This window comes from Camellia sinensis, chromosome 4 (genome assembly GCF_055761805.1).
Source record: "Camellia sinensis isolate YWXY chromosome 4, ASM5576180v1, whole genome shotgun sequence".
Classification (NCBI taxonomy): domain Eukaryota; kingdom Viridiplantae; phylum Streptophyta; class Magnoliopsida; order Ericales; family Theaceae; genus Camellia; species Camellia sinensis.
Window position 1 is genome coordinate 197,906,238 of NC_138964.1, and position 10,749 is coordinate 197,916,986.

The following is a 10,749-nucleotide window of genomic DNA, read 5'->3' on the forward strand; positions in this document are numbered from 1 at the left end:
TGCATATTGCATGTGTTGCATTAGTCATATCACCTAGTTAGGATTATACATTTTTCTAACTTTATCATCTCTTTTGGCTTGGAGTACCAGGTGAGCCTTTACTCGCTTTAGCATATTGCATGAGTGTGGTTGTTACCATGTCTAGCATGCTTGCCATGAGGCTAATTGCTTAAATGATAAACTGTTTGAGTGCCTGTGGATGAAGGCTAGTTGCTTGAATTAGAATAATTTGAGTAATATTTATATGCGATCACTTTTTCAAGTGGTACATATTCAAAACAATTTTCAAAAATAAACATGAGATCATGTGTTCCAATTCTTGCGATTTAGTTTATACTTGTGTGTGTGCGCATCACATAGTAATGCTAGCCTAATAATTGGAACAAGAGCATATAATGTAAATAAGATTCATATCATGATTAGTAGAGGCCGATCTTTGATCGGGCGAGCGGGGGTGCTTCATGACCTTCCCCTCTCGTACCTAAGTTCCCGAGCCGAGACAATCTTGGTGATGATAGACACGTGGCCTTTGGCACGAGTCATGGGTTTCCTAAATTTTCTAAAAAATATTTAGGTGGCGACTCTGTATCTGGCAAAGCAGTCTATTTTTGATATTTTTTGATTCAAAATCGATTTTTCAAAAAGATTTGTCGGATTATGACTCTTTGGTGATTATTTATTTCACATTGCACTTGTGGAATCAGATTCAGAACCGCGGGAGTTCGATACTGTAGGGCTTATTTGACTTCTGAGAAGGGCACGAAAAAGTCGAACAATAATTTCTAGCGACTCTGCTGGGGAAAGAGAGAACTTGATTCGAATTTCATGATGTGAAATTTTATCTACACTTGTATGTTCTTTGAATTTTATTTGCATTGGTGCCCTTAAGTCACTGTGTTTGCCATCTGCTATTCCTGGACGGTTCGCTGGAGACTTGCTTAAAAAGCTTGCTAAAAAGCTGATCGGTCACGGGCTCTGCCATGATGGGAACACAACCCTTGGATCTGGACTACCACTGTACCGTTTGATCCTCCTTTCACTTCTCGGTGTTAGGTGTGAGAGGTATATTAGGTAGTCTTGCTGAGGTACCTTTCTGACCATTTGGCCTAGTTGCATATCGAAAAACCATAGAGACTGTTCCAAACCAGAACATGACGCTTACCTGAATACAGGATTGCGTGAAACCACTTTGTTTGAATAGTGAACCCCAGTTCTTGATGAAACTAGGACAGGGTAACCATATCCCCTCATAGGGGTGTTTTGGCTCACACTTAACTGGTATGTGCTTTACAATGAAACTGTACAGGAATGTGCGTATCAGCATGTACAATGATTAGTACTTAATTAATTTAGGAGATTTGAATTTGAATTGTCAATTATTCTAATTTAGTTTGGGGTTTATAAGAATTATTCAGCCTGATTCGTATATGATTCTATTAAGGATTTATTTTGGAATTAAAAATTGAAACCCTAAATGGCTGAAGAGAGTATAATTGGCAAATTGAATTATTTTAATTTCGAGTATCAGACCGTATGGGAGTTTAATTAAATATTCGATTAAAATTTGTAAAATTGAGATTTGATTAATTGGGTCCGAATTGGACTTAATTAAGTTATGAGAATTGGAAATTAAAGTTACTATGAATTAAATTTATTTATGGGGTATTCAATTGAGGTATTCAATTGAGCATGTAATTTATTGGTGAAGATTTTGAAGTTTAATCTAAAATTGAAGGCCTTAATGATTTAAGAAACCAACATTGAGGATGAAAATAAGTTTAATTTGATATTTGGAACCTTTGGGAGTTTGATTAAAAATCTGATTTAGAATGATAAATAAAATAAAATTAATTGGGCCTTAATAAAAGTCAAATTAGACCAATTAAATTATGTGGGATTTATGATTAGTTATAATTTAATGATATGCTAATTGAGATTTATTAAGATTAAGTGTGGATTAATTAAATAAATCCTAAATATAAATTGAATTATGGAAGAATCTAGAATTGGGAGTGTATATGGGTGTGTGTGTTGCGAAATTTGTGTGGGTGTTCTAAGAAATTTGTATTCTGTGTGTGCACGTGTACAAGGAGTTAAAAGTGGGTGTATGTATGTTATGCTAACTTTGTAAAGAAGAGAGGCGAACTCAATTTGGAGAGAACACTTTTGCGGGAGAAGCTTTAGAGAGAGAGAGAGAGAGAGAGAGAGAGAGAGAAGAGAGAAGTTGTGCTGGAAGCTAAATCTAGAAAAAAAGAGGAGATCAAAATTGAAGACAAATGGAAGAATCTCAAGCTTTGTCAGGAGGCTCAACAAAATGAAGACCTTTGGTAAGAAAGTTTAAGCTTAAATTCTTGTAGATTAAGCATCTAGCAATTAAAATCAAGTAGTAATTGGGTTTAATTTCATGAGATTAGAAGGAAATTAAGGAAGTAATGAAGGGAAATTTGGGTTAAGATTGATAATTAAGAAATTGGTAATGTAATTTGTTATTGGGTTAGATTTTCTTGTCATCCTTCATGATTTGAAGTCTAACCTTACATGCATTGTGGATTTCCAAGATTTTAGACTTCAATTCATGTTTTAAAGGTTTATGAGCTTAAATTAGGTATGATTTGAAGAAAAGTAATAAAAATCTAAATTAGAACAATTCAAGAAGTAAAATTATGATTTGAAAATATAAAATAGTTAGTTTTGATCTTAATTTCATACATGCAAATGATTATCTAAGAAGTTTATAATTTTAATTTCATGTCTTGAAGGAAGATAGAAAAGAGTTTGAAGTCAATTTTATGTAAACAAAAATAAATTAGCAAGAAAATGAGTTAGGTTCATGATTATGGAAATTAACATAGAAATTAATTATTTTGGGTTTGATTTTGAATATCTCATATGAATTTGAATCTTATTGTTACATGCATGCATTTGGAGAAATTAAAGAATTAATTCATGAACATGGTTAAGGTTAATCAATATAGAAATAATTACATGCACAATGAAGTTTTTAAGAATTAAGCTATGCAATTTCATATTTTGAAGAGAAGAAAGAATTTTATAAAAATCAAGTTTATGGAAATTTGGGGTTAATCCTAAAGTTAGACAAGGTTTTGATTTTTATAATGAAAGATGAGAATTGGTTGAATTTTAAATTTGAATCCATGCATGTAATGTAATTTAAGAGTTTTATTTAATGTAAACATGTTATGGAATATATTAAATTAGTTAGTTTTATTTGAATTACATATATGCAATGTTTGCTAGAAAAATTGACTAGAAAATGAAATATTGGAACTAAGATCAAGTTTATAAAGTTTAATTAGAAATTAATTATTTTGGATTTGATTTTGGAAGTTGTAATTAAATCAAGCTCCATAAATTATATGCCATTTTATTGTGCATTTGATTTTGAAAAGGACTTTTAGAATCATGAGTTCATGGGTTTTGATTTAAATATTATGTTTCAAGATTTTGAGCAAATAATTTATAAATAAATAAGTGTTTATGTTTTCTAAAGTATTTTCAAAGTTTTGTTCAAGATTAGTATGGGTTTAAAAATTAAAATGCATTGTGAAGTTATTTTTGAGAAATTTAGAATTCTGGAATTTTACAGACCGCTCGAGCGAACTAACTACCGCTTGAGCGCACATTAAAGGCTTCCAATACTTTTGTAATCTTTTACAGACCGCTCGAACGACTAAAAGTTCGCTTGAGTGAACAACTATTTTAAGCATATTTTGAAAAATTACTTTTAGCTCATATTTTTTTATTCTCATCTCTTCCCAAGCATTCTAGACATGATTTATGGCTCAATAAAGATTAAGAAGCTAACAATCAACATTAATTAGTTGATTAAAGAATAAGTCATTAACTTAGTGGTAATGGGTTAAGAAGCCAAGTAAGAAATTGGTTATTCAAAAAAGAGTAATTTAGTAATGAAAGAATATGTGAAATGAGAATCCGATTCATTTGACTAAAGAAAGAATAAGCGTAGTAGACCTTCAGATTATTTAGATAAAAGACAAGAGAAGTCAAGTTTGATCAAGGAAGTAATATTGTGTTTCTATGTGTATATGTTATGTGTTTGAGTAGGTCACGAGCTATCGTTTACTTGATCTATCTGATTTGCTTGCTTTATCTGATCTGCTAACGGAGCCAACTGTGAGTAATAACTTAGTAAAGCTATGTTCAACTTTATTTATTTTCCGTATGTGGAATAAGACTTGTTTTATGAAATTTTATGCTCTGTACAATGAATGATTGTCCAGTTTTTGACAAGCACTCGTGGCAATAATTCCGTGGTTCAAGTATATGATCTGTTCCCGGTACTAGAGGTTCCTTTGTGGAACTGGCAAGTATGTGATCTGTTCCCAATATTGGAGGTTCTTGTGTGGAATTGGCAAGTATGTTATCTATTTCTAGTATTGGAGGTTCCTTTGTGGAATTGGCAAGCATGTTATCTGTTCTCGGTACCGGAGGTTCCTTTATGGAACTGACAAGTATGACCCTTAATGCTCTGTATTTGATTTGTTAGCGCTAATGGATGTACCATATATGAACAAGCATGAACTTTGATTTCTGTATATGATTTGAATAAGAATTTGTTTTTGATATAAACTCTGATTTCTGACTCTGTGATGGACATTATTCATTAAAACCTTTTACTTTGTTATTATTCACTAGGCTCCAGCTCACTGTATTATTTATGTATATAAGTGATCAGGCGCGTGAATAGGCTTAGAGGCGTCTGCCTGGAATCTGTTTTTGTCAGCCAACTTATGTGCCTCCAATGAAGGTTTTTGATATATCAAGTGATTATGGCTATGTGGCTAAAGTTCAAGTTTTGTTTTTTTGTTTGTTTAAACAAGTCTTTGTTTATTTTGTAAATAGGGCTAAGTCTCTTTTTGTCTAATCTGTATATATATGATGACGTAAGAAGGATGTGTAGATATGTATATAAAAATTTTAAAATTTTTTTGTCTCATATAAGTTTGCACAGCTCAATAGATGTTGTATATTTGTTATTTGCTTCCGCTAGTCCCTAATATTTTGTTAATCTGTCTCAGAGGCCTTCGGTAATCCCAGGATTGCTGGCTGGTTACGATGCTAAACCCATAAGGGCGGGTTTGGGTCGTGACTCCTAATGAGCAAAGTTTTCAAACAATTTCTTGATGAATTTATTGTTGTATTTATTGATGATATACTAATTTACTCCAAAAACAAGGAAGAACATAAAAGTCATTTGAGAACTGCCTTACAGATTTTGAGAGAGAAGAAGTTGTACGCAAAACTTTCCAAATGTGAGTTTTGGCTTGACAATGTAGTGTTTCTGAAACATGTAATCAACAAAGATGGCATCTCAGTAGATCCACAGAAAATTGAGGCCATTATAGGCTGGCCAAGACTAACCAATGTGACAGAAATCAGGAGTTTTTTGGGGCTTACTGGCTAATACCGCAGATTTGTGAGAGATTTCTCTAAGCTTGCTATGCCATTGACACAGTTGACCCAGAAAAATATATCATTTGATTCTAATGATCAAAGAGAGTATGCCTTCCAAGAGCTGAAGACCGAGTTAGTAACAATACCAATTTTAACTTTGCCTAATGATATTGATGGATTTCAAATTTATAGTGATACTTCGTACAAAGGTTTAGGGTATGTGCTAATGCAAAATGGAAAGGTGATTGTTTATGCTTCTCGGTAACTTCGCCCTCATGAAAAGAACTATCTAACTCATGACCTTGAACTTGCAGCTGTGGTTTTTGCACTAAAAATCTGGCGCCATTATTTGTATGGAGTAACTTGTGAAGTGTACACTGACCATAAAAGCCTCAAATATTTCTTCACCCAAAAGGAACTAAACATGAGACAGAGAAGATGACTTGAATTAATAAAAGACTATGATTTGCAGATTCTGTATCATCCAGGAAAGGAAAATACAATTGTAGATACTTTGAGCCGAACATCCATTGCCAATTTATCATGTTTGCTCACCAGTTGAAAAGAACTATTATGTGACTTAGAAAGAAATGAAATTGAACTTATGTTATGGAAACATGGTGGAATTCTAGCCGCTATTTTTGCCCAGCCTGCAATAATTAAAGAGGTGAAAGAGAAACAGCTAGAAGATGATTTTTTGCGGAAGATTGCCAATGAAAAGGATTCAAGACCGAGGCCTAGGTTTGTGTTTGAGAACAATGTGTTGAAGTTTCAAAATCGACTATCTGTGCCGGATTGTCTGGACTTGAGGAAATGCATTATGGTCGAAGCTCACAATTCAAAATTTGCTATGCATCCGGGTAATACAAAAATATACAAAGATGTGAAGCAAAACTTCTGGTGGCCTGGAATAAAGAAAAATATTGCTGACTACGTGCCTAGATGCTTGCATTGCCAACAAGTAAAAGCCGAACATCAATGACCTGCTGGATTACTACAACCGCTTTCAAAACCGGAATGGAAATGGGAACATATTACTATGGACTTCATTGTGGGGTTGTCTCGCTCTTCTCGAGGTATGGATTCTATTTGGGTCATAGTTGATTGTTTGACTAAATCTGCTCATTTCCTACCTGTGAAAGCTTTTTATAATGTGTATAAGCTAGCTAACCTATATGTAAATAAGATTGTGAGATTACACGATGTGCCGGTGTCTATTGTATCTGACAGAGATCGTAAGTTTACTTCAAGATTTTGGCAAAGTCTACAACAAGCTTTGGGAACTGAGTTAAGACTGAGTAGTGCATATCACCCACAGACAGACGGCTAATCAGAAAGAACGATGCAGACTTTGGAGGATATGCTCAGAATGTGTGCCCTAGATTTACAAGGCAATTGGGAGACCTATCTACCATTAGCCTAATTTGTGTATAATAATAGCTATCACTCAAGCATTGGGATGGCTCCTTATGAAGCTTTATATGGAAGGAAATGCCATTCTCTGATTTGTTGGGCTGATGCTCATGATAGACCTTTGTTGGGACTGGAACTAGTGCAAGAAACGATGGAAAATGTGAAATTAACTCAATAAAGGTTGAAAACTACACAAAATCACCAAAATAGTTTTGCTGATGTCCGAAGAAGAGACAGAGAATATGAAGTCAGGGATCACGTGTTTATCAAAGTGACTCCAATGAAAGGGCAAACTCAGTTTGGTGTGAAAGGGAAGCTAGCATCGAGATATGTTGGGCCATATGAAATTCTTGAGAAGATCAATCTAGTGATGTATCGAGTAGCCTTACCGCCGGTCATGGAACATATGCACAATGTTTTTCATGTTTCGATACTTCGGGAATATTTATGAGATCCATTCCATGTGATTGAGCCGACTCACGTGCTTCTGAGAAAGATGACTATACATACGAAGAGAGGCCAATACGGATTGTTAACTACTGAATCAAAAGATTAAGAAATAAAGAAATCCCATTGGTGAAGGTTAATTGGAAAAATCATAGAGGGACTTATGCCACTTGGTAGACCGAGGAAGATATGATGAAGAGGTACCCAAGTTTGTTCCCTCTAGACCTAGCATTCTTCTAAAATAAAGGTAATTCAAGTTTGGAGGACCACACTCTTTAAGGGGGAAAGATTGTAACAACCTCGACCCATGATTAACATATAATCCATTATTAAGTATGCCTAGTGAATAGTTAAGATGAAATTTTGAATTAATTTCATATGTATTGCATTATTTGTATTTTTATTTATTTATCGTAAGAATATCTGTTTGAGATTCTGCTATATTTTGTGAATTGAAGGCCTTATCGGCATCCGGTCACGAAATTGACTACGGTTATGTGTTATTTGGGATTTTTAGAATTTTATGGTGGGTTGAATTAAAATTCAATTCAGAAGGAATTAATTAGAATAATTAATGTCAATGTGATTAACCTAAGCCAAGATTAATTAAGCCAACTTAATTGACCTTATATAAGGCATGAGTGGACTCTAGTATACATTTTACACTCTCATCTTACTCCCTTGAGACAACAAAACGTAAGAGAGAGTGAGAGTTTAGAGGGAGAGAGTGAATTCAAGAAGAAGAAAAGGGGAGTTGGTAGATTGAAGGAAAATTTGTGAAATTGAGCAAGAATTTGCTAGAATTCAAGAGAATTGGGAACTCTAGGTAAGGATCATGCCCTTAAACTTTGTATTTAAGAGATAAGTGGTTGAACTTAAGAGGTTTAAGTGTTTAAATTTGAGAATTGAGCTTAGATTAAGGAATTTGAGCATGATTCATGCATTGGATGCATACTTCATGCAAATTGAGTTTGAATTCCATAGTAAACCTCACATGCATGTCCATATCTTGGTTTTGTTCAAGGAATTCAACATGTTTTTGACTTAAACATCTCATTTGCTCATGATTTGGAAACTTGGAGCTCAAATCATTGCATGCATGTCATGTTCATGTTATGCTTTCACATTTCAAGCTTGAGTTTGTATAATTGACATGCTTATGGGCCTTGATTTCATGAAACGATCTTTCATTCTCTATGTTTTACAAGCTTAGACATGTTTTCTCAAGTTTTGGGGCCCAAAGGTTGCATTTTAAAGCTTTGAATTAGAGTTTTGAACTTGAGAGTGCAATCTGGAAATTCCAGAATTCTGTTCTTCACTCGAGAGACAGAACCTGCGCTCGAGCAACCACTCTGTATTTTGCACTCTCGCACGAGTGGCCAAAAGTTGGCTCGAGCATAAAATGCATGCTCTCAGAAGTTTCAAGTTTGCAGACCGCTCAAGTGATAAGAGTTGCGTTCGAGTGAGGACCTTAGTCTTATGTTCGAGTGAACATCGAGTGGTTGTCGAGAGGTTGTCTAGTGGGGAATTCACAAAACCAGTACTTTTATAGAGTTTACAGACAGCTCGAGGGACCAAAGGTGCGCTCAAGCGACCACTCACGTTTTTGAGCCTCCGCTCGAGCGAAGGCCCCTTTTTTCAACAAATTTTGTAAAGTATTTCAAAGTGCATTTTGACATCCACATTGCATCCTAGGCATTCCTAAGCCATGGTTAAGACATCATAATGAGGATAAGACTTAGAAACACACTAAGAACGAAATAGAAAAAGTTAATGACTTCCGAGTGTGTGTTTCAATAGGTGTGTGTCTGTTATGTTTATGTAGGTCACGCGTCACAATTTGTTCGATTTGTCTGCTCTGTTTGTTCTGCAAGTGAAGCCATCTGTGAGTAATACTGTAGACGTGCCCGACCGTCCCGGGAAAATCCTGTTTTGTTCATTAGGTTGCTACAGTTCGGACTCAAATGTCACAGTTCTGAATCTAATCTCGCAAAGTGCAATGCAAGACCGATAAATCACCAAAGAGTCCAAATCTGGCAAATCGTTTTGAAAAAATGATTTTTGTAAAGAAGTGCCAAACATGGACTGCTTTTCCAGATACAGAGTTGCCACCTAAATGTTTTATTTTTGGGGAAATTTAGGAAACCCTGACTCGTTGCCTAAGGCCACGTGTCCGTCAGCACCAAAGTTGCCTCGGCTCGAGAACTTGGGTACGAGAGGGGAAGGTCATGCAATGAGCACCCCCGCTCGCCCGATCAAAGATTGGCCTGTACTAAGCATGATATCTTGTTTTTGAAAACACATGCGTTCTTATTCCGTTTATTAAACCTAGAATTACTATGTGATGCGTATCATACAAGTATAGACTAGATCGCCTAATTTGGAACAAAACATTGCATATTCGTTTGTTTGAAAACGGCTTGAGGTTTGCTACTCGCAAGTAGGCTAAAACACGGATTTCAATGAATTGTTCCAATTCAAGTAATCCAACCTTCACCCACAGGCATTCAGGCAGTTATATCACATAAGCAATTAGCCTCATGGAAAACATGCTGTCATGTTAACACTCACACACATGCAAGATGCTAAAGTATAAACACTCACAGTGTACTCCGAGCCAAAATAAAGAACTAGTTAGTAATCAATGCATGATCCTAATTCATGTCAAGATGGGCAATGCAACATAGGCAAAATGCAACTAGAGTAGGCTCGACTATTCTAAGATGGCATATGAGATGCGACAATTCGATACATATATTTAAGTAGGGATTGAAATATAATGCAGTTAGTATGATACGCCGAGCCTGGTGCATGCAATACAGATGAATGGATGCAAACATGTGAGCATAAGGTATGCTAAATGAAATATGCCCTAAAACTAACCATCGTAAGCGGTTAAGTAAAAGAGAGAAAGAAATGGGAGTTGGAAGACATGCATCACACACACGCACGCTTATTACACCAATTGGCTCTCTCGAGGGAGAGACCGAAAGAATAATACAAACCATCTAATTAACTAACTAACAAGCTAATTAATTATTACACAATCAAATGAATAACTAGTTACAACTAATTATTACAACACTTAAATAATTAACAAATTAATTAAGCTACGAAAAACAGTAAAGAGGCCTCGGGGAGAGGGACAAATGCATGCTCGGTCAGCTTCGCTTGGAAATCCGTGTGCAATTCAATATCAAATGAAATGCACAAAACACATAAGGGACCATAGCCTCTATCATGTGTGATCAAGAGGCAAGGCAATGCACACACAATGCTATGCAAACTAAGCATGCAAGCAAGCATGCAATGGAACTAATATGCAACAACATGTCAATTAGCAAGCATGTAACAACATGCAATATGACAAGCATGCAACAAGCATGTAAGCATGATGTAAAGTAGCAACTTTTAACAACATGGTAAATGAACTTAAACTAAAGATGGACAGAC

General features: G+C 35.2%; 1 long non-coding RNA gene across 1 annotated transcript; it reads left to right on the top strand.

The window, feature by feature from the left end:
* Window positions 1-2,116: 2,116 nt before the first annotated feature.
* Window positions 2,117-4,669, top strand: LOC145823529 (uncharacterized). Its single transcript, XR_014365812.1, has 3 exons — window positions 2,117-2,327; window positions 4,087-4,155; window positions 4,263-4,669. It is a non-coding gene; the product is annotated as an uncharacterized LOC145823529 (long non-coding RNA).
* The last annotated feature ends 6,080 nt before the right edge of the window (window positions 4,670-10,749 follow it).